This window comes from Anguilla rostrata, chromosome 5 (genome assembly GCF_018555375.3).
Source record: "Anguilla rostrata isolate EN2019 chromosome 5, ASM1855537v3, whole genome shotgun sequence".
NCBI classification, from domain to species: domain Eukaryota; kingdom Metazoa; phylum Chordata; class Actinopteri; order Anguilliformes; family Anguillidae; genus Anguilla; species Anguilla rostrata.
Window position 1 is genome coordinate 34839378 of NC_057937.1, and position 21003 is coordinate 34860380.

General features: G+C 44.0%; 1 protein-coding gene across 2 annotated transcripts in view; it reads left to right on the forward strand.

Moving 5' to 3' along the window:
- The window catches only part of LOC135255125 (zinc finger protein 469), a 209904-nt gene that overhangs the window by 108104 nt on the left and 80797 nt on the right, over nucleotides 1-21003 (forward strand). Inside the window, exon 1 of one of the 2 annotated variants that reach the window (XM_064335891.1) lies at nucleotides 16593-16828. The exons of the other annotated variant lie outside the window; for it this stretch is intronic. The gene's annotated coding sequence lies outside the window, so the exon portion shown is untranslated. Of the gene's footprint in view, nucleotides 1-16592; nucleotides 16829-21003 lie in introns of those variants that run through there. 2 annotated transcript variants of the gene reach the window in all.

A 21003-nucleotide genomic window follows, 5' to 3' on the forward strand; every position in this document is an offset into this window, starting at 1 on the left:
CAGCTCAGATGACTCAAATAAATCTTCTTTACATTATAGGCATCCTCCCGCCTGTAATGTGAAGCCCTTTGAGATCATGAGATGAAAGGCCTTATATATATATCTTACACACTTTTGCACCAAACCAGGCACTCAAACTTTATCAGTGTCTGCTATTTGCTACCTGGGTACAACGTTCCTTCCTGTGACTGTAATCGCACTCCTGGTTCAGATGCGCACATGCTAAGAATAAGACGGGCCAAGTCGTGCTACTGAGATTGCAGAGACTAAGATAGGGAACTGAGGAGTGGAAAACAAGGTCCTCTTCAGCAGTTTCACGGACATTAAAATGATCTCCTTCGGCATCTGTCTTCCGTATGTCAGCTACGGTCTGATGCAAGTCACGCAGCGACATACCCGTCTCTGAGGCCAGGCTGTGTCTCCACCCTCCTGTGCTACCCAGCCTCGAGGGCTAGCCTCAGGTAATTTAGCAACGTTGTGCCGTATGGCTACCTCATCACTTCATCAATGCTAATACAATTACAGTAGTACAAAACAATGTCAAACACGCAAAATCAAAACTATACGGTGCGTCTCACCGAAGATCAAGAGACGTGTTTGAAAAACATTGCATTCGCCATGAATGGCATTTTCAGGTACAAGCAAATTACATTGTTGGTTGATTCACAACCAGTTCCGTTTGTTCTACAGTGGGTTTGGAGGGCTGCTATCTACTGCTCTGAGCTCAGTCTAATTTAATGGAGGGAATGATTCAAGCGGTCTGTGAAATGTGAGTTATTCGTTGCTTTTTGAATAATCTCTGAATAATCTCTTCTGGAATGTTTCACTTAAATAAATGCATGGCATGCTATTGTATGAACATACAGCATATCCAGTAAAACGAACACATTCCAGCATTGTGCAAGAGTATATTTGTGAGATACCATATTTGCATTACCGTGTAGCATTAGTAGGGAAGCCTTGACTAGAATGAGATTTGGAACCACTAAAAACCCAGGTGATACCAAGCTCTTATCATGGATCCAAAGACATCTCAAGAGTGGCTTGGACCTCTGAAATTGCTGCTTATAGGTATATTCATAAAGATGTTTATACAAGGCCACCCAGGCATGTATTCAGCAACATTTGTGCAATAACACACTTCATGATCTGGGATCAAATACTAACCAGGCTAGTGTCACCTGTGGCCAGATGTTCAGCAGAACAATGCACAAATAGCCTTAGCATCATTGAGAGGTGAAAGGGCTTTAGTCAGCAGGAACTGTCTCAATGGACAATTGGGTTGGTTATCGAACAGCACTGATTTCGGTGCCTCATTTCAGTGCCACATGCCTTCACTAGCTAACGTTACACTGACTCTGTGGACTCAGTCAGTGACAGCAGGTACCATTAGCAAGCTAGTTAGCTAATGTTAAACTAGCAAGCTAACATTTGGCAAAATGCCAAAAGCGAAACAGTATAAATTATCAGTATAAAGTACAATTTCAACAGTTAATTGAAACAAATACAGTTCAATTTCTTTGCCTTTGCAATAAAAAAGAATAATGTCGCCGTTTGCTCTTCATTGTAAAGAAGGTGTCAGTCCACGTTTAGTCACCGGTACAGTTTTAAAAAATATCGTTTTAGAACAATGCTTTTGGACAATAATGGACAGTAACAGCACCTGTGGTAGATTATGTACCTGCAGTCTGCCTGTGGTCTGCCTGCACCAGCTGGTGGACTGCAGGCTGAAAAGCAGCTGTGGGTAACAGCATGTGCTTTGCAGGGCTCTCAGAAATTCACGGAGGCTTCTACAAAAATGGGGCCCACAGAAGCAAGGGGGGAGGGGGGATGAAAAATAAGTGATAAAACAAAGAAATGTGTTAATATGTAGCGAGAGTGGGCATTTGTGCCTACGCTTAGCCATTGTTTAACTCAAATCGACAGCTTTATTAACCGTGCTCGGAACTCACTGAATTTTTTAAATGGCACTTCCCTCACAAAAAAGATTTTTGCAGTTTGCTCTTGAAGTTTCTCGGCATGATTAATGATACGAGGAAATTCTTACATTGGTCATGGAACACCCTCCCACACACACACAAACAGAGACACACACTACTAGCATGTAGGAGCGCTATCACACTTCATTCTTCTGGGAGAACACTGTGTCCGCTTCCACAGCCTCTAAGAGCGTTCTCTGGTATTCTCTTCACACTACAGCTGGTAGAAGCAAGCTCAGACTGAACACAGCTGAAATCTGGTATGATCAGCCTCTGAGAAGCAATACTACAAGAATTCACAGGCGGAACAAAATTAAATGGGTGTGTGTGTGAGAGAGAGAGAGTGTGTACATGTTGCCCATGCATCTGAATGCACGCATGTGAGCACATATAGGCATGTATATAGGTGTGCGAGGGTGTATGCATGTCTGACAGCGTGTGCGTGCATGTGAGGTTGTGTGTGCATGTGTGTGTGAAGCTGTGCAGGTCTGCGCATGAATGTGTGTGACCGTGTGTATGTCTGCATGTGAGGGTGTGCATGAATGACCTTGAATGTACGTGTTCATGTGCATGCATGTGTCTGTGTGATAGACAGTATAACTTATGAGTACTAATGTTTCTTGCACTAGAGAGCAGCAGCTGGATACTGTATGCATGGGGAGTTGTGTGGCTTTGACAGCGCTTGGGTCTGAGTACAGGCCGTGATTCAGTGCGTGGTGACTCAGCTTTCTCGTAAAAAATTTCACCAAATCTTTCCAATCGCGTTGTCTGGACATTTTAGTCATTCGAATTCCAGTCAATTAAAATGTGCTTGCGTTAAGGTATCCTGTTCACTCTGAAATAAGGTGATGCTAAGTTGGAACATTTGCTGCGTCATATGCTGCTTGTGGGATTTTTTCTGTTTTTTAAAAAGAGTGAGCTGAATCTGGTAATGCTCAGGTTTTCCATGAAGGAAAATCTTGTCACCCTTGTTTGCTCATGCTCCTGCCTCTGTCTCATCTCCCACCTACAGAGTTGAGCCTTCGTGTCTCTCTCTCACACACACACACACAGTGTGGCCTTCACCTCTTTATCTTCTCAGAACAAGTGAGCCTTCAACTAGAATTCAATTATGGGGGCCCAATTGCCTTTAACACTGCATGCTCACACTTGGATTGCTATGGAAATCAATTGGGCAGAGTCCCTCCACCCACCCATCATTTTACCCGCTTATTCCTGGTCAGGGTCGTGAGGGGTGCTGGAGCCTATCCCAGCATGCATTGGACGAGAGGCAGGAGTACACCCTGGACAGGTCGCCAGTCCATCGCAGGGCACACACACCATTCACTCACAGACTCATACCTAGGGCCAATTTAGACTCTGCGCTTAACCTAATTTGCATATCATTGGATTGTGGGAGGAAAGCGGAGTTCCCGGACGAAACCCACGCAGACGCATGACATGCAAACTCCACACCGACCGGGATACGAACCAAGAACCTTCTTGCTGTGCTACACACTGAACCACTGTGCCGCCCCAAATGGGCGGAGTGCACTGGTGATTAAGGACCACTAGCTGAACTGCTTTCCTTTGTGGTTTAATGAACAGCGCTTGTTGTATACCTTTCTGAAGCCCTGCCCTTCTGGGGAAGTGCATGTCCTGAAAAGTTGGTTAAACCTGGAGCCAAACAACTGGCTCCATGCTTCTCTGCACAGAGACAGTCTCAGCTGAGCACACCGAGGTCAGTGACGTTAGGAGACACCTGCATTTACATAGCCTCTGGCCCCATCTTGTCTTCACCGGGTTCTTGCACATTACCTCTGACATTTAATAATAAAAGCCATTGTGCCATTGTTCACTCTCTACTCACACCTTTCTCACTCTCTCACTTCTGATGACGTTCGACAAACTGAAAGGCAGTTTTTAGTTTTGTTCCGCACTTGCATCAGGTGAGTTCATATTAAGCTATTAGCTATTGTTTTTTAAAAAATTCTGCAGATCCAAGTTCATTTGGGTTCATGAAAATGCAAAACATGTGAATCTCTTTTAATGAACAGCAGCTGCTATTGGGATTTTATGAAATACAGTGTGGTGACAATAATGAAAATCATCTCATAGTGTTATGATTGGTTTCATAGATTGCATTATCCTAATTAATCATCAAAACAGCTGCTTGTATTTTGAACATTTTAAAGTGCATTCAGCCTCTGGGTCTGGCAGTTGGTTTCAGTGCGTTCCGGTTTCTCAGTACAGACACGGACACTGACACATCTGATGGATCATCAGAGGAACATCCCATCATGAGTCACCACCCCAGCTTTGGTTTTTGATGGCTTCAACACCAACAACACTAACCCACTGTGCTGCCTGAACCCTGACTCTGACCCTGCCTTTTGGGGGCAGCGGGAATCTTCCCACCTGTTTGAAAAGCACAGAAAAGTCCAGAGACTGCAGCTTCACTTTCAGAAGGTGGGAGATGCCCAGGGCTGGAATTCAAGCAGTGTTTGTCCTACACCCTATCTGTGCAGATGCTCCATCTTCTTTTTAAATCTTGAGTGCTGTGTTAGGCAAGTGTGTTACCGTTGAAAGAGTGAAAATGAACACCTTACCTCTGTGAGTGGTAGTTAATTGGCACGTTCGCCATCGCCGGTGTTGGTAGTTTCCGAGACACTTCAGTTTGATTCTATTGCCAGAAAGTAATTTTTCTCATGTACAAGAAACATGAAACTTGGTCTGTGTGTTAGTGTTTTTTTAGTCCATTTGGTATTTTGCATGGGCCAGCACTGTTGACAAGCCGAATCTTTAGCTGCTCATTCACTCAACGGGATGGCTGTCACAGATCCATTTTGTATTGCGCCTGTTTCACAATCAAGGCCGAGATTTGCAGAAATAACCATGTAAGAACGATGAAGATTCCAAGAACTAATATATATATAACCTGGAGGTGCACTCTATCCAACCGACAGTAGTTAATGGACACTGTCACGTCAGAAAGCGCATTGGCTGTGTGCTCTATGTGTTATCACACGCTGCTCCGGCTATACAGACAACTGACATTCCACAACCATGAACTAGGCAGAACTACTCTTCTTCTCATCTGTCATCTGAAGATATCCGCAGAACTAGTAAACTGTGTGGAAGAATGAGAGGAAGAAAGGAAGAAAGCTAGAGAGGGAAGAAGAAAGGGAGAGGAAGAGGGCCGCAGTCTTTAAGACGGGTTCTGAAACGGGAGGAAACGGTACCGAGCGTTTCCAAAGGTACCGTATGAAAGAACCAGGGGCCTGAGCTGGGCTCAAACAGCTTTCTGCTTTATAAAGTACAGTCACGTTAATGTAAGTTCAGAAACACACAATTTTGTTTGGGAGGATTGCTTTGCCAAGCAATCCAATCCTTTGCCGTGTGTGCTTCCATATTATTTTGGCACTGCGTTGGCTGTTCAAAGACATCCATAACGCAAGCCATGTCACGGACCTCAGGGCTTTCTTCCTGAGCTCTGTTTTTAATGAATTGTTAATTCTGCTTTAGCCATTATTTTCCAACTTGTTTTTATTTTCTTTTTGATGAAGGGGTCAAACATTAAAACACCCAGCCATTGCTGGCTTTTCAGTCACCTCTTGTAGACACATGTGCCTGTTGTTTGGTTTAGGAATGGAAATCCATGTGTTCAATGCACGTTTCAAATGATGGATCTGTTCCATTCTGAAATAAGTCCTGCGCCTGGGTATCACTGCGGTGGTGGGATGAACGGAGCAGTGTGACCAATCTACCACAAGTCAGTGAGCAGTGATATACCTTGTGGTCAGTCATCATTTGGATAGTAGAGATAATGAGTCAAGATGCTGGGATGTTAATCTTTCTCAAAACACAGCTTGGTATTCCAGACAGGAATTACTAATGTCCAAGTAGACACATCCGCAGTAAGGATGCTGTGTTATATATTAGGGGGTTCAATTTGAATATATGATTAGTGTTGCCACATTACGTGGAAACTGGGTTGTGTTGTGTAGTAAGGAATATTTTGTATAATTGATGTCAGATTAGTTCTTTATTTGGCACTCAGGTTAGATTTCCATATTGGATTGGAGTCCAGTGGTGTTGTAGAAACGGGGTTCGGTTTTCATTCTGGACTTAGGCCAGGTTGTGCTGGAAAATTGGGGTTAAGTTGGGAAATAGTCGTAGTGTACTGCAAGATTCCATTGAGATTTATGAGTGGGAGGTGGATGGACTCCCTTCTCCACCCCCTCCTCTCTTTAGAGATGACAGACAAACTCGTAACACTCACTAAGTGTCCTCCTCTTGTACAAACCTTTCAATTTCAAGTCTCTTTAAAAAAAATTGGGTATGAACACAAAGGTTCCCAAACACAGATTTAGCATTGGATTGCAAGTGAAAATATACAGTATGATTCACAGGTAAGATTTGTTTAACCACAGAGGAGTTTTGTAACATAGAAAGTAGTTTTTGCATGGAGCACTATATAGGATTTCCTCCAAAAAAAGAGCAGTTGGGCATGTAGTGGTATAATGGTAAGCAAACTGAGCTTGTAACGTAGAGAATTCAGGTTTAGTTCAGCTGTAAATTTCCAGCACAATAAATGGGTAAAATGCTGGTCAAAATTATACACAGTAGCTTGGGGAAAAACTGCCATATGCTTTTTGTAAATGTGAATACCTAAGCAAATGCAGAGGGTTAGGTTTATACCTTACAGTATATGGGTTCTCTGTAACTTTTTCGGTATGTAAGATCTTGTATTCCCCCTAGAAATATGTCTTTCTTATCCTTTGAGTTTTTAGGAATCGAGAAGAAGTGAGGACAGTTGCTGGAGGTCATGTGTGGATCTTCATACAGTTGACACAAAAATACAGTTATTTTTGGGATTTTGCCAGCATGATGAATAGAAGCATATTGATCAATGTGCATGGTATGTCTTGCAGATAAAACATTTTCCTCACACTCTGAAGGATGAGTTCGCCTCAGGTGTGTTCTGTGTCAGGTCGGGAATGGCAGTGCTTGGCACAAACAACGCTCATGCACATGCCCTGCAACTCATCGCTCATCTGCCTGCCTCTCTGACAGGCAGCAAGGAATTCTGTGTTCTGGATGCTGTCTGTAAAATGTGAGGAGTCGATAACCTAGCTGTGGTCTGCAATATGCAGAAGCTGGTTTTTGCAATATGCACAAGCTGTGTTCTGCAATGTGCACTAGCTGTGTTCTGGAATATACACTAGCTGAGTTCTGCAATGTGCACAAGCTGTGTCCTGCAATATGCACTTGCTGTGTTCTGCAATGTGCACTAGCTGTGTTCTGCAATATGTACAAGTTGCGTTCTGCAATATGCACTAGCTGTGTTCTATGTGTAGAAAGTGTGATGTGCTTGATTTATTCTTATATGGATAAAGTTGGGACACCATTTATAATAGGGATGCTGTGTGATTTGTCTTTGCCTGGTTTTGTGATCCTCTGGCTCCGATGAACCACATCTTTCTGCACAACGAAGGACGATAGCTATACGAATTGTTGGAGAGCAGAGATAGAAGTGATCAGATTAAGTTTTCTTAAATCTCCTTTGACTCCAGTACAGCAAGAGGGCTCACGTTTATGCTTGGTTGTGTTAGCACTGACTCCTTTTTTTGCTATTGTGTGTGTTTCTGTGTATTTATGCGCTCTAGTGCACCATGTGGTCACGTGTTGTTGCGTATCGCTGGGTATTGTTGTGTGTGGCTGTGCTTTATTGGGGAGAGGTTGGCCTGCAGGTCCTGTTTGGGATAATTGTATGGTGCTGTGGTCTGTGGTCCCCTTCTCCACGATCCAGATTTAGCCCAGTGTCCCTGCCAGCCAATCATGTCCCTCTCCAGTATGCCTCCTTTCTGGAGTCAGCCTTCCAGAGTTCTGGCTCAGCCCGCTGGTACCAGACCAGGCCTTTCTGACCTACGGATTTTAGACTGAACTGATCTGGACCTGAACGTCACTCTGAATAAAGGATTTCTGTCCTCCGTCTGAACACATATGGTAGCATTGTTAGATAAACTGTCTTTTTGTGCTTTATATAACTACAGACGTTCACTAAGTTTTGAAGTTGAGCCAGTGTTTTCTTTCTGTTTTTTTTTCCTGGATATTGGGAAGAACCACATGTTATAAATATATGAAAATATATTTTCAATATTTTTCAATTTCAAGCATGAGTTTGGCTGCATTACTTCATAATGCATATTTCAGTTGAAGCAATAGACTGGATAGCCTGCTTTTGACTCAAATTTCAGTTTTACATAATTTTACTACTTTTAATTATTAGTTCATTTACTTAGCAGACTTGAATGACGTGGTCATTTATGGAACGCTGAATGTATTGAAGTGCATGTTTCAAGAACAACAAGAGCAAAGGCTCAGGTACAAAATGATAAGTTGCTCATCAGTTAAGAGGCATTGGGCGAGCAGAGCTTGACTTTATGTATTCAACAGTGTCTGCTTTCAGTGTGCTCAAAGTTCCTAACAGTGATCTTGGTTGTATGATTTATCATTCGGTAGATATTTTTGTTACATTTTCATTTGTTTAATGATATAATTTCAGCTGTGTTTGCATTAAAGGATCAAAAATAAGCCCGCTAAATGGTGGTAATTATCTGTTAAAATATTAACAGATGAGTCATTCATCACAGAATCATTACTGAAGTGAAGCAGGTGTCGAGTTCAGCTCGCTAGACTTCAACACTCTGTGAAATTATGCTGGATTTACTCCAGATTTCCATATAGCTGCGCAGTTCATTTCTTACCTGGGCTCTCTCTGACCATGACCGCCCCATCTGTGTCTCAGTGTGTCTGTCCTCTCTCATCCATTTCCACTAACATGGCTGACGTGACAGCGGGAAAAGATGGCAGTTTAATGTTTCAGTGAAAAAAAATGGAGACCGTGGTCAGTCACATGGGACTCTGGTGCGAGTGCTGAAAACACTGCAAGGTTTTAAATCAAAACAGAGATCTGACTTCCTCTCATCTATTGTTCGTGCTCCGCGGCGCTCTGACGCTTTGAGGTTCAGACTTAAAGCTGTCATGCGCGCGTCTGGATGCCATATGATCCTTACGACCGGGCCTCTTGCCCACCCGCTCGTCACACGCCCACCTCGTGCTGCTCTTGCTTTTCTGTCCCGGAGAGCACCCCCCCCCCCCCCCCCAGCGTCAGCGCGGTGCGGTCGAAAGCTCAGACCTCCTGCGGTCCCTTTTTTGTCCTGACCCCGTGTCTCGGCGAGCTGTCATCGGTGATGTCACATCTGCGCTCCTGATGCCGTGGCCACCTGTTGGAGAAACGTTTCGCTTAGATTTACGCCTTTCCTCGGTCGCGCCTGTTCGTGTTCGTGTGAAGCTCGTGTCCCGTGCCACACGAGCGACAGTTTTAGTGTGTGTGCGTTCCAGTGACTTTAACACCCATTAATAGCCAGCCGGAGTCCTAAAGGAATGTTCGAGTTGATCCGAGGAGAGGAATTTCTCTGATGATCGCTGCTAGACTGTGGGTGATTGGCGTGCCTTTGGGAGTAATTAATCTGTGGTGCGCGGAAGGAGCAGACTTCAACCCTTAGTCACACCCAGCTCTGGGTTGACCAAAGCCAGTTGTGTTCAACCACTGCAGACTCCCAGTCATTGCTGGCTAATTGCATAGCTGATACTTGAACTTGCTAATCCTGGTGAGTGCCTTTAAGGAGTAAACCACTTGACGTGAGTGTGTTACAGAAAGTGAAATACTTCATCCCAAACAAGGACCACTTACCCCAGACAAGATGTGCTGTGCATGACTGTTTACATTATACACAGTAAATGGCTCTGGGCATTGTGACTGTGTGCAGTGCAGTTTGCATTGTGTACATTTATAATGGCTCTGCGTGTTTATGACTGTGTTTATGACTGTTTACATTGTGCACATTTAATGGCTCTGTGAATTTTGATTGTGTGCAGTGCAGTTTTTCATTGTGTACATTTACAGTGGCTCTGTGTTTATGACTGTGTGCAGTGACTGTTTACATTATGCACAGTAAATGGCTCTGTGTGTTTATGATTATGTGCAGGGACTGTTTACATTATACACAGTAAATGGCTCTGGGCATTGTGACTGTGTGCAGTGCAATTTGCATTATGTACATTTACGATGGCTCTGTGCATTGTGACTGTGTGCAGTGCAGTTTTCATTGTGTACATTTACAGTGGCTCTGTGTTTATGACTGTGTGCAGTGACTGTTTACATTATGCACAGTAAATGGCTCTTTGTGTTTATGATTATGTGCAGGGACTGTTTACATTATACACAGTAAATGGCTCTGGGCATTGTGACTGTGTGCAGTGCAGTTTTCATTGTGTACATTTATAATGGCTCTGTGTTTATGACTGTGCAGTGCAGTTTGCATTATGTACATTTACGATGGCTCTGTGCATTGTGACTGTGTGCAGTGCAGTTTGCATTGTGTACATTTATAATGGCTCTGTGTTTATGACTGTGTGCAGTGACTGTTTACATTATGCACATTAAATGGCTCTGTGCATTGTGACTGTGTGCAGTGCAGTTTGCATTATGTACATTTATAATGGCTCTGTGTTTATGACTGTGTGCAGTGACTGTTTACATTATGCACAGTAAATGGCTCTGGGCATTGTGACTGTGTGCAGTGCAGTTTGCATTGTGTACACTTATAAGGGCTGCGTGCAGTGATGGCCTCATGAGCATTTGCAATGGTTCTGTGTGTGTTTACTGTACGACGGCATGTTGTTAAACTGTGTATTTACAGTATGACTGTGCAGTGACAGCGTATGTTTATGAGCGTGTGCAGGGACAGCATGGGATTATGACCCCGTGCAGTGGCAGTGCGCTTATGAGAGCGCACAGTGACTGCATGCATCATGTGCATTAGCACAGCGCGTTCGTGGGCTTGTGCAACGCCTGCCTGTGTTTTGAGCACGTGCAACGCCGCTGTTTGTTGTGAATGTGTGCAGGTCTGGACCGACTCTCAGCCGGCGTGCCGCGTCTCGCCCCCTGTCGCCCGGGGAGATGTAGGACGGCAGCAGGTGTGACCGGCGGGAGAACTTTTTCCTCTGTCTCATTACGAGACTCTTTGCCAAGTCTTCGTCAATTCCCAGCTACATTTTTGCGCATAAAAGTGCATGCGTTCCCATAATGCCAAAGGTGAAAACCTGCGCGTCGTATTTGAGTGATATTGTAATTGGTTTATGATGAAAAGTTGAAGACGCTATGCAATCCAAATCACATTTTTTTAAATGGTTGCATTCTAAATAAGAAAAGAAAATACATTCTGTATTAAGCATTGTATGATACTATATTATTCAATTTTTACGGAGTATTTTTCCATCCTGAAAGAAAAAGCTCTTGTAGTGCTCACTGCTGGAAGATTTGGTTTTGGTCACTGAAGACCATGTTTCCTACAAGGTGATTTACATAAAATATTTCTTTCACCAATATGCTGTGCCAGAAAGTTGTATGAATATGTTCATATGACTGCTGGACTCTTTACCATGGCTGACTGCATCACAGAGGCTGTGAAGGGATTATGTTGCATAAGAGGTGGCATTCAAGTGTAATGTAACTGTGAAATATAGCTGTTCAGGGAGGAACAAATCATTGCTAATATGCGCTAACAAGCTAAATTAGCCGGCTAATCCTGTGCAGTCTGTATGTGTGTGTGTGTGTGTCTCTGGGTGAATGAATATGAGTCAGCTTTTAGGATCGGACTTACAAGCTGTTTTGAGTAGAGAACTTGCTGGGTAAGGGTAATTAATCCACTTTATGAGATGGGACCATAAGATCTGCATCTAAAAAAGGAAAAAGGAACTCTACTTCAAACAAAAGCAGATGTTTACATGAGATGGTTTACCCGAGCCTGCGACTGTGGCCTCACGTGTGGCCTGTCCAGCTGAAACGCTGGTCCAGTGGTCCTTACCCCTGGTCCAGAATTGAAACCAGAGTGTGCCGTTACTGACTGTGGTATGTAGCAATGGCACAGTCTGGCCTAATTACCAAAAGCCACGCTCTTGTTCTGCGGGGTGACCCCCGCCCCTTTGTAGAAGACTGACTCACGCGGTCGATGGGCGCCCTCGGCCTGTCTGCAGTCTGTCTGCAGCAGCTGCGCATGACGGTCGCTCATCTGATGGGGGATGCTGGACTGCAGAGGGAAACAGAGGGGCAAGGGGCGGTACATACGTCTGAAGGCTCTGCTTGAATTGCCAGGGGACTTCGGGCCCCACAACTGTAAATGGGAATTACATAAAATGAAAAAAACTAAGAAACAACAGGGAAGAAATGGCAAAAATGTGTTCGTATACACACGAGAGCGGTTCACTGAATCAAAACTCACGAAGCCTCATGTGAAATAGTTACTAATCTGCGTTCTCTCATGGATCAAGTGTAAAAATGCAGCTGGACACAAAATTTAGACAAAGGAAATAGAAGGAAATGCATTAGTAGTTGCGTCACAGCGTAAACGAGCTGGATTCTGAACATTGTTCTCCATCTTAGCCATCCTTCAGCACCGGGCGAGGTCAACCGATCTCGGTGTGGTCCGCGGATTTCTGCGGACCTCTGGGCCGTCCGCGAGGGAGGGGCCGTGATCGATGGGAAAATGAGAAACCCTCAGACGGGCGGCCCTGCTCGTGACTCACGGGTCGTCTTTCGTAAGCAAACAGGATTTTTTTCGCCCTTGATTCAAGCCTTAACTCATGCGGTTGTTTACAGGAAAGCTCGTCGGCTTCCCCCCCCCCCCCCCCCCCGTCCCAAACATCTCGGGCCCTTGCTCACTCCGCAGCCCTCTTTCCCAGGCGCGGGGAGCGTGACTCATCTGAAAGGTTATCTACGGCGGGGGGTGACCGCGGCACATGAGTCAGAGCCCGTGGTCTCGGCTCTGATACCCACTTTCCACACTCCGCGATTCCTTCTCCAGGCGTCGGTCGCCGCAATTGTAACATTGAGATCTGGCTCAATAGTTCTTCAGAGGTGAGGTTTTATTCTTTTGAAGATTTTAAACGATGTATTTGTTTTATTTTTGGTTTGGGGGGGTGGTGGTGGTGTCAGGCGATGCATCTAGTGAACGCAAGGAGAGGTGCCTCATGGTCTTGCGTCGAATCGTGACCATGCGATTGCCAGCTGTAAACAATGACAGTGGCGCATGGTTTCCCATAATGCACTGTGGAAGGGTACTCCTCTGGTATATCATGCTGCTTGGGCCTACTGAACCAGTAGCCCACTGACTGCATGGTTCCCCAGGCAGACTGCTGAGAGAGTTCCAAGCTGTGAGAACTGAAAATGAGGCAGAAAAAGAAATGGAAAAAAATGTTATAAATAATTATCGCTACAATGCCCAAAGTTGCTATTAACAAATACTAAAAAATGCATGTTGTGAAAATCTAGGTTGTGACTTCTTAAAGCGAGTTTGTGCTATATTGGAAGAGGCGGAGTTGAGACTGCCAATTGGCTGGTTTTTCTGTCCGTGAGAACTGCAAAATTATGCAGAGAAAGTAGTATTTTGTTTTTAATGGGAATCAATGGGATGTTTTTCTGCCTGTTTTCCAAGTCACAAGGACTTTTCTGTTTATTGAATGAGTAAATCTTTAGGAAAATTATTTTGTATTACAGTAGTGTCATTGTACACGGTGTTTCCTCATGCATACTTATGAAGTAGTATGCCACACTTTCTGACATCAAATAGATGGATTAGGCAAACAGTTAGTTTGTTTGCTTTTGAGCTATCTCTCAAGATTTCTGTTTTGCTTCATGCCTGCATGCTGTGTGGATAGTCACATAAATATTCATACCTTAAGATTGCTTGAACAGGTATACATGAATCTTCCAAGGAACTATAATCTTTCTACAACTTACAGCCACTGTTCTCCATTAGTGTTGTTGCCTCTCTTTTTCTTGAGTTCAGTGAAACTATGATATATACTTATAGAACCCTATTCAGACTTATGTGCCTGCTTAAACATGTTCTGTTGGGTCCAAAGTGTGTTTTCTAAACATATTTCATATTCGCCTTGCACGCACAATTATCTTCCAAAGCAGCTTGTATACAGTAATGTTATTTTTCCAGATGCTGTATGAACAGTTTAGTTTTATTGCATTCATTCATAATTTTTTAATTGAAGTGTCTATCCTTAATTTTTCCCCCAGCAATATTGATTCAATGTGTTTGTGTTCTGTAATGCTCCTCTATATATGCTATTTTCTACTGGCATTGTCGGGTGTGACACTTCCGCCAAGTATTCAAATGTGATGACGCACGCACAGAAACTTGCATGCCAGATTCAAGAAAGCAAGCACCAAAAATCCAAAAAGCATCTTTGAAATTAGGTTTGATATGTTTCCCAATATTGCTGGGTAAGACAACATTGTTTGTTGTCTCTAGTCAGTTTTCTTTCTCCAAAATACGATACTGTTGGATTATCTTCTCAGAAAAATGGACGCTTGATGTGCTCCCAGTAATAGCTTTTTGAATAGATCTCAGGTATTTGGAGTGTGAAAGCTTTTGTGAACACCAGGTACCACACATGTCCCCAAATCCAAGTGGATAGCCACTTCAAATATGAGCACTACTGTTTTAACTTTTAGCAATGTTATGTAGCATGTGTATGTCTGTGGGTGTCTGCCAAAAATGTGTGTAATGTATTCATTGAAATCATTAAGTTACAAACCAACAAAGGTATTGCTACTTGCAAGCCTACAAATCCTCTTCCACTTTGTATCGAATGCCCAAATAAATGTAATGGGCTGTTATTGTCCGATGAGCTTTAATTATGTGGAAATCAAAAATCCTAATCCAGTAATTTGACAGGTGACAATACTGGGCCATCATATTGCCTTTGCTATAATACCTGCACCAGTATCAGATGTGTGTTCAGTGGTACAAACGATGATGGTGGCAAAAAATGGAAGCCTCAGTTTAGCCAGGAGCTGAAGGCACTTGGGCAGCATTTGGCTGAGCACCGCTCCTTGCTGTGTGGTTCGCAAGCCGTTCATATGGACCATGTCTGCTAGCAGGCAGTGAGAATGGTAGGATGTTGACCTGTGGGCAGCCATTAAAAATAAGTTTGCCAGCCACAACACATTAGCGGGTGGAACAGATGGTAGACCTGTAGATACGCAGACCTGCATTACATTGCATAATGTGCACTTCTCAGACCTCTGTGGTTCCAAAATTTTAAGTGAATGACTAAAGACCCACCTCTTCAGATTGAACCATGTCTCCCCTGACCCCCACACTAGAAATCCCATCCGTTTTGTGAGTAAAATGGAAAGACTTGGAACAGTAGACTTGGAAATAACACATTTTATTCAGCCCAAGCGCACGTAGCTCAGTCTTCATTGAGACACACCCCCAAGCTCTGCCCCAAACTTGTATTTAACTCTGTTTTACCCGTGAACCTTTGAGCATCCCACTCTGAATTCACCAGGTGCCGAGGTGCTCAGTACTGGAATTAAACTGACTTTGTGTATGTGAGTCTCAAGTATGAATAGGCCCCATAATGCACATTACTACCACTGCACAAATCTCATGACAGTCTTAAACTGACCCAAAGCGGGATGCTGGGTGGTTCATCATGTTAAAGCACTGTTCAAGTGTATGGATGGGCCCGACAGTCTGGTTTCAAATCCGTACCAGCGCTGACCGTGGCTGGCAGCCCCTCAGGCCAACGTACAGTTGGTTCTAACATTGCCAAGGGATAGGAGATTTTAATTCGGCCGGGATTACGTCATCACGACTCACGAATGACCCTTATTGGTCGATTGGACAGGCATTGGAACATATCCAGTCTATACTCTCAAAATGGGGCAAAATCATGCAAATAGGAACTTCATTTGAGTTGAAGGCTGTTTTTCACAAAAAATGTGAAGGACTTGTAGAATACATTAACATAATTTTCATTCTTTGTATCTCTCAGTTGAGTGGCTGATGAATTGGGATTGGTGGGTTTAGCCACCATGATATATCATATTGTTGTTTTTGTACTAAAAATTTCCATTATTGAAAAATTAGAAAGATTTGTGAACACATTTTCTTTACACAAATTTGCCCATTCCTTTAGAATATTTGAATATTATCCACTTTTTTGCATATTCAGCTTGTAATCCACTTCTGCGAATATTCATATATCTGCGAGTGTTTCAAAGTCTAGTTTGATAGCGTACAAAGACAGCCGGTGTGGTAGCAGTGCTCAGACTGCTCAAGGCTGAAATCAGTGGTGACAGTGGAGAGACAGGCCCTTCAGAATGCAGATGGAAAAACAGTCATGTCTGTCTGAAGGGTTAAACCAGGAGGAAGAGAAAGCTAATTGCATGATGACATCAGGAAAGGGGGGTGGGGGAGGGAAATTCCATTTGACCAGGAATCGTCCCACCTTAATCAGATTCAGGCAGGTGTGCTCTCTACTCAGCTTTACTCCACCCTACAGAGAGAGTGAGTGAGAGAGAGGGAGAGGAGCAGAGAGAAGGAAAGAGGGGAGAGAGGGGTGAAAGACAAGAGAGAGAAAGGGGGAGGGAGAGGGAGAAGAGAGGGAGAGAATGGGAGGACGAGAAAGGAGAGGGCAGGAGGGAGAAAGAGAATAGGGGAGGGACGGATTGAGAGGGAGGGAGAGAGGGATTGAGAGAGGGGAAGAAAGGAAGCAGGAGACAGAGGGAGACTGTGAGGAAAGTCAGAAGCTCCAGCCCTGCCTCTCCTTTGGGGTGTTTTTGTGAGCCTGTGGAGGACTGCTCTCCTCCTTCATCCCCCCTTCTCTGGAGCTGTGCACAAGACAAACCGCACCATAAGGACAGGATGAGAGAGAGACAGAGAGAGAGAGCGAGAGAGAGGCACTTTGGAGTCAGGAAACAGTGAACAGCTTCCAAGGTAAGAGGAGAGAACGTTACCTCTCTGTTTGCTTCCTCCCACTGTAGAAATCAGTGTGCTTGCGTGTGCACATTTTCTTACTGTCAGCTGGAAAGTCTGTGTCTGTCTGCATGTTTGTGTCTGCACGTGAGTGTGTGCGTGTGTGTCTGTGTGTGTGTGTGTCTGCATGTGAGGGTGTGCGTGTGTGTGTCTGCATGTCTGTGTGTGTGTGTGTGTGTCTGCATGTCAGTGTGTGTGTGTGTGTGTCTGCATGTGAGGGTGTGCGTGTGTGTGTCTGCATGTCAGTGTGTGTGTGTGTGTTTTGCCATGTTGTCACAATCAGAATGTTCACATGTGTCTTAGTTTGGCAGCTCTTAAGTAGCTAAATGACTGGGGGTTGCTGTTAAACTTGTGGGGAGGGTCACTCTGTGATTTAGGGTTGGGGTGGGGGTGGGGGTGTCTGTGTATGAGTTAAAGGCATGAGGGGCAGGTCAGCGTGTGTAAGTTGGGGTTGTTGGAGTTGGAAGGCACGGGTCAGGGGTGGGGGTGTGTGGGGTGCAGTCTCATGCTCTCGTGGCATTGCTTTACAGTAGTGGTGCGGCTACGTGTGTGGGTGGCGGGGGGGTGGGGGGCGTGCATGAAAGACAGAGGTGTGTGTATCATGTTGATGAAGATACTTTTTCTGCAATTGCATTATTGTTACTTGCATTTTTATTGTTATCAGGATCATAATCACCATGTTTGCTAATGCTAATATTCTTAATATATGTTATTGAGTTCTTGATGTGAATGATTTCATGCTTTGTAAACTGCAAATGTCTTTCATTCCACTTGATTTTGAATTTGAATTTGAGAGGACTGATAATAGGGAAGTTGGTTGACTGGTACTTACCCCCCCCCCAACCCCCTACCTTCATTTTCCCTGTGCCCCAATACTTTCATTTAGATTTTGTTCTTTTTCCTTCTGAGGTATGTTTTGGAGGACGGGGTGCCAGACTGTCTGTGATTCATTTTAAGAAATATATGTACCATACCTCCAAAGAAAAGATTCATCTTCTTTACTACCTTGGAATGATTGTGCCAGTCATGCATGATGAGCACTTCCCAATAAAAAGCTTCATGTGGAATGGACGAGCTAGGGCCTGTAAGAACTGTACCCAGCACTAAAAAAAACCTCTCTGTGACTGTACTGCACATTAACCACCTCTGCCAATGTACTGTACCATTGTAGCAATGTCTATCACTGTACATATAACTATAGTGACCAATACAGTCATACTACAGCATCTCTGTGGCTATACTTTTTATCTGTTATAATTACCAACTCTATTCAGATAGCTGCACTCAATATCAAAGTACACTATCTGCAGCTGTATGCAATATCCATCACAGTGTTGAGCTTAATAACTATACTCTGCATCGCGGTACTTAGCATCTGTGCTAAGGTTGAGAGTAAAGCACTTCCCATGACTGAACGGAGGTAATGTCTCGCACTGCGCCGCGTGTTGAACCAGCAGATGACAGACCCATATGGAGAGAGAGAGAGAGAGAGAGAGAGAAAAGAAACTTCCCCCTAGAGAATTCTAAGGTTGAGGGGAAATCCCTAAGTCATCTGTTCATCATCTTCAAACGGAAAAACGCCCCCACCCCTCCCTCCCTCGTCCCACTTGTCCACACCACATTCATTCTTCTGCAGAATTCATGTCTTCTGCTATTCTTTTTTGCTGTCTTTCATTCACCGTTGGCCAGCCAAAACTGGAATGCTCACTGTAATTGCTGCCCACTGCTGAAACATCCTTCATCAATTTGTGAGGGTACGCGTTGGCACAAACGCCCTGGAGGGCTTTTAGAAGACTTGCCAGAGGAATGAATAGCTGTTGCTTCCTGTCGACCAGAAGGGGTCGCTGTTTCTCAGTGTGGCAGGGAATGTCCTCCCTGTTGAAATCCCCCCTCCCTGGATGATGCTGGGGCGAATTATTGCATGCCCGACCCGGGGGGGCCTCCATGTGCAGTCACCACTGCAATGGACAGGATTTGTGTCCAGACCAGGGGGAGCACCAGATTCGGTCAATATGCCACCAGATACGCCTCCAGTTACTTCATCAGCTCAACCCCCCACCGCGCCCTCCAACCCCAATAGCGCCGACTTGCACACACTGCCTCCCCCACCCCCCACCCCCCGCCATCTATGCTGTGTTCTTTTATGCTTTTAGTCGGTCAATCAATTGGTCACCAACTAACCAGCTTATGTTGTCAGCTAGTATATAATTTTGACCACCAGCTAACTGTCCCAGTTCAACCAGCTTTGAACAGCTTTGTCCACCTAGTGACCAACTTTGACCAGCCACAGTCCGGCTAGAAGTGTCGAAAACACACCTCAGACCATCGTAAACCAGCTTAGAATCCCAGCTGGTCTTAGCTGGAGTTTTCAGCAGGACTATATGCCTGAGCATTCAGTTTATCTTGAGTACAAGTCTGGAACACAGTTCTGGCACTGTCCATGCATGAGAGAGGGGCATTCTGAATTCTTATTGGGGTTTGTGTTGAGCATTCTGCTGGGATTTCCAACACTGAGGCTACATGTTATGTTCCTGACATTTATGTGGTTTAAGGATTTGCACAGGCTAATGCAAGTCCCGTTGGTGCTTGTATTTTTGTTGTTGTCAGCCTCAGTAAGTTATGCTCTAGGAAAAAATGAAACGCTAGCCTAAAAATACATTTTTAAAAATCATGCGTGGCGATATTTTACTGTGAAAGAGCAATTTGAGAAAAGCAACATGTGCTACATCCAATGTTAGAATTATCTCACTGTGGAAAAGAGGCAAAGGAATTAGCCTCGCTGGATTGATGGTGATTACAATTGCAGACGTGCGCTGTGTTTTTACAGTGTGAAGCTTTTCAGGCACATGGCAACACATCACAACAAATTTGTTATGGGAAATACTCTGAAATATTCAGGTGAAAATGTGAATTAAAATGTGAATAGGCCATAAATCACAATAATAGATCCATTAACATTAATTTTAGAAACTGGGTATTTACATTCATGGAAGGCGTATGATTTAGTATTTGGTAATTTAGCATTTTTAATAGATCTCTTTTGGCCTTAAATACAGACAATAGGGAAAATGAACTGTGAATTTGATTCATGCATACTAATTATTGTGGCTTATGAATTCCTAATATGTCATGTGCACTGCCCATGTGTTTATAATAAACTGTCAAATATGACTATGATATTTAGAGTGAAAATGGGTAAGAGAGTAATTTGCCCAAATATTTTTGTTGGTGAGCCAATAATGGGCAGTCTTCCAATGCCTACATGTAGGAGATAAGATGACACATTAAAGGAAGGCTGTGACTCACATGTACTGTGGTACTTACATCCTGGTGCCCTGGCAGATTTCCAAATCTAATTGTCAGTCTGGGCATTTTAACACCCCTGAGTAAGTGTTGTATTATATTCTATTTTTGTTCTATTTTGTAAGAACAGGAAGGTAGTCTGTGGGGACAGTGAGATCCAGTGTCAGGTATTTGCTTATCTAAGGAGTTCTTTCCTTGGGATTGGCCAGTGTGAGCTCTGATCAAGGTGTAGCCTGGGCATTCTCTCCAATAGTTACTGTATGAGGAAACAGTACAGACCTTTCTGAGTGCAGCACAGTATTGACCTTTCCGAATATAGCACAGTATTGACCTGTCAGAGCAGAGCACAGCACTGACCTATCAGAGTGCAGCACAACGCTGAACTGTCAGAGTGCAGCACAGTATTGACCTGTCAGAGTACTGCACAGCACTGACCTATCAAAGTACAGCTCAACGCCGACCTATCAGACTACAGCACAGCGCTGACCTGTCTGAGTACAAACCAGCATGAAGACCTCTGCAGAGAGTATTACATTTACTGTTTAGTGTTGGGAAAGTTCTATCCCACACACATAAATACAAAAACACGTATATCAGCTAGTCACTAAGGGACCCCAGTTTGAAATTTGGTCTGTAAAAAATATTTTTTAAGCTCAGAATGCTTTACTGCCACATTTATACACTTCTTAACCAAAAGTGCACACCTACTGGCCACATATGGACTCCAGCATGAAGTCAGTTGGAAGATTTAGTGGATACAGAATAATAACCTGAACTGAAGCTAGGACATTGGGAAATTGGAACATGAGGGAAATGACCGTTTTTGGGACAGG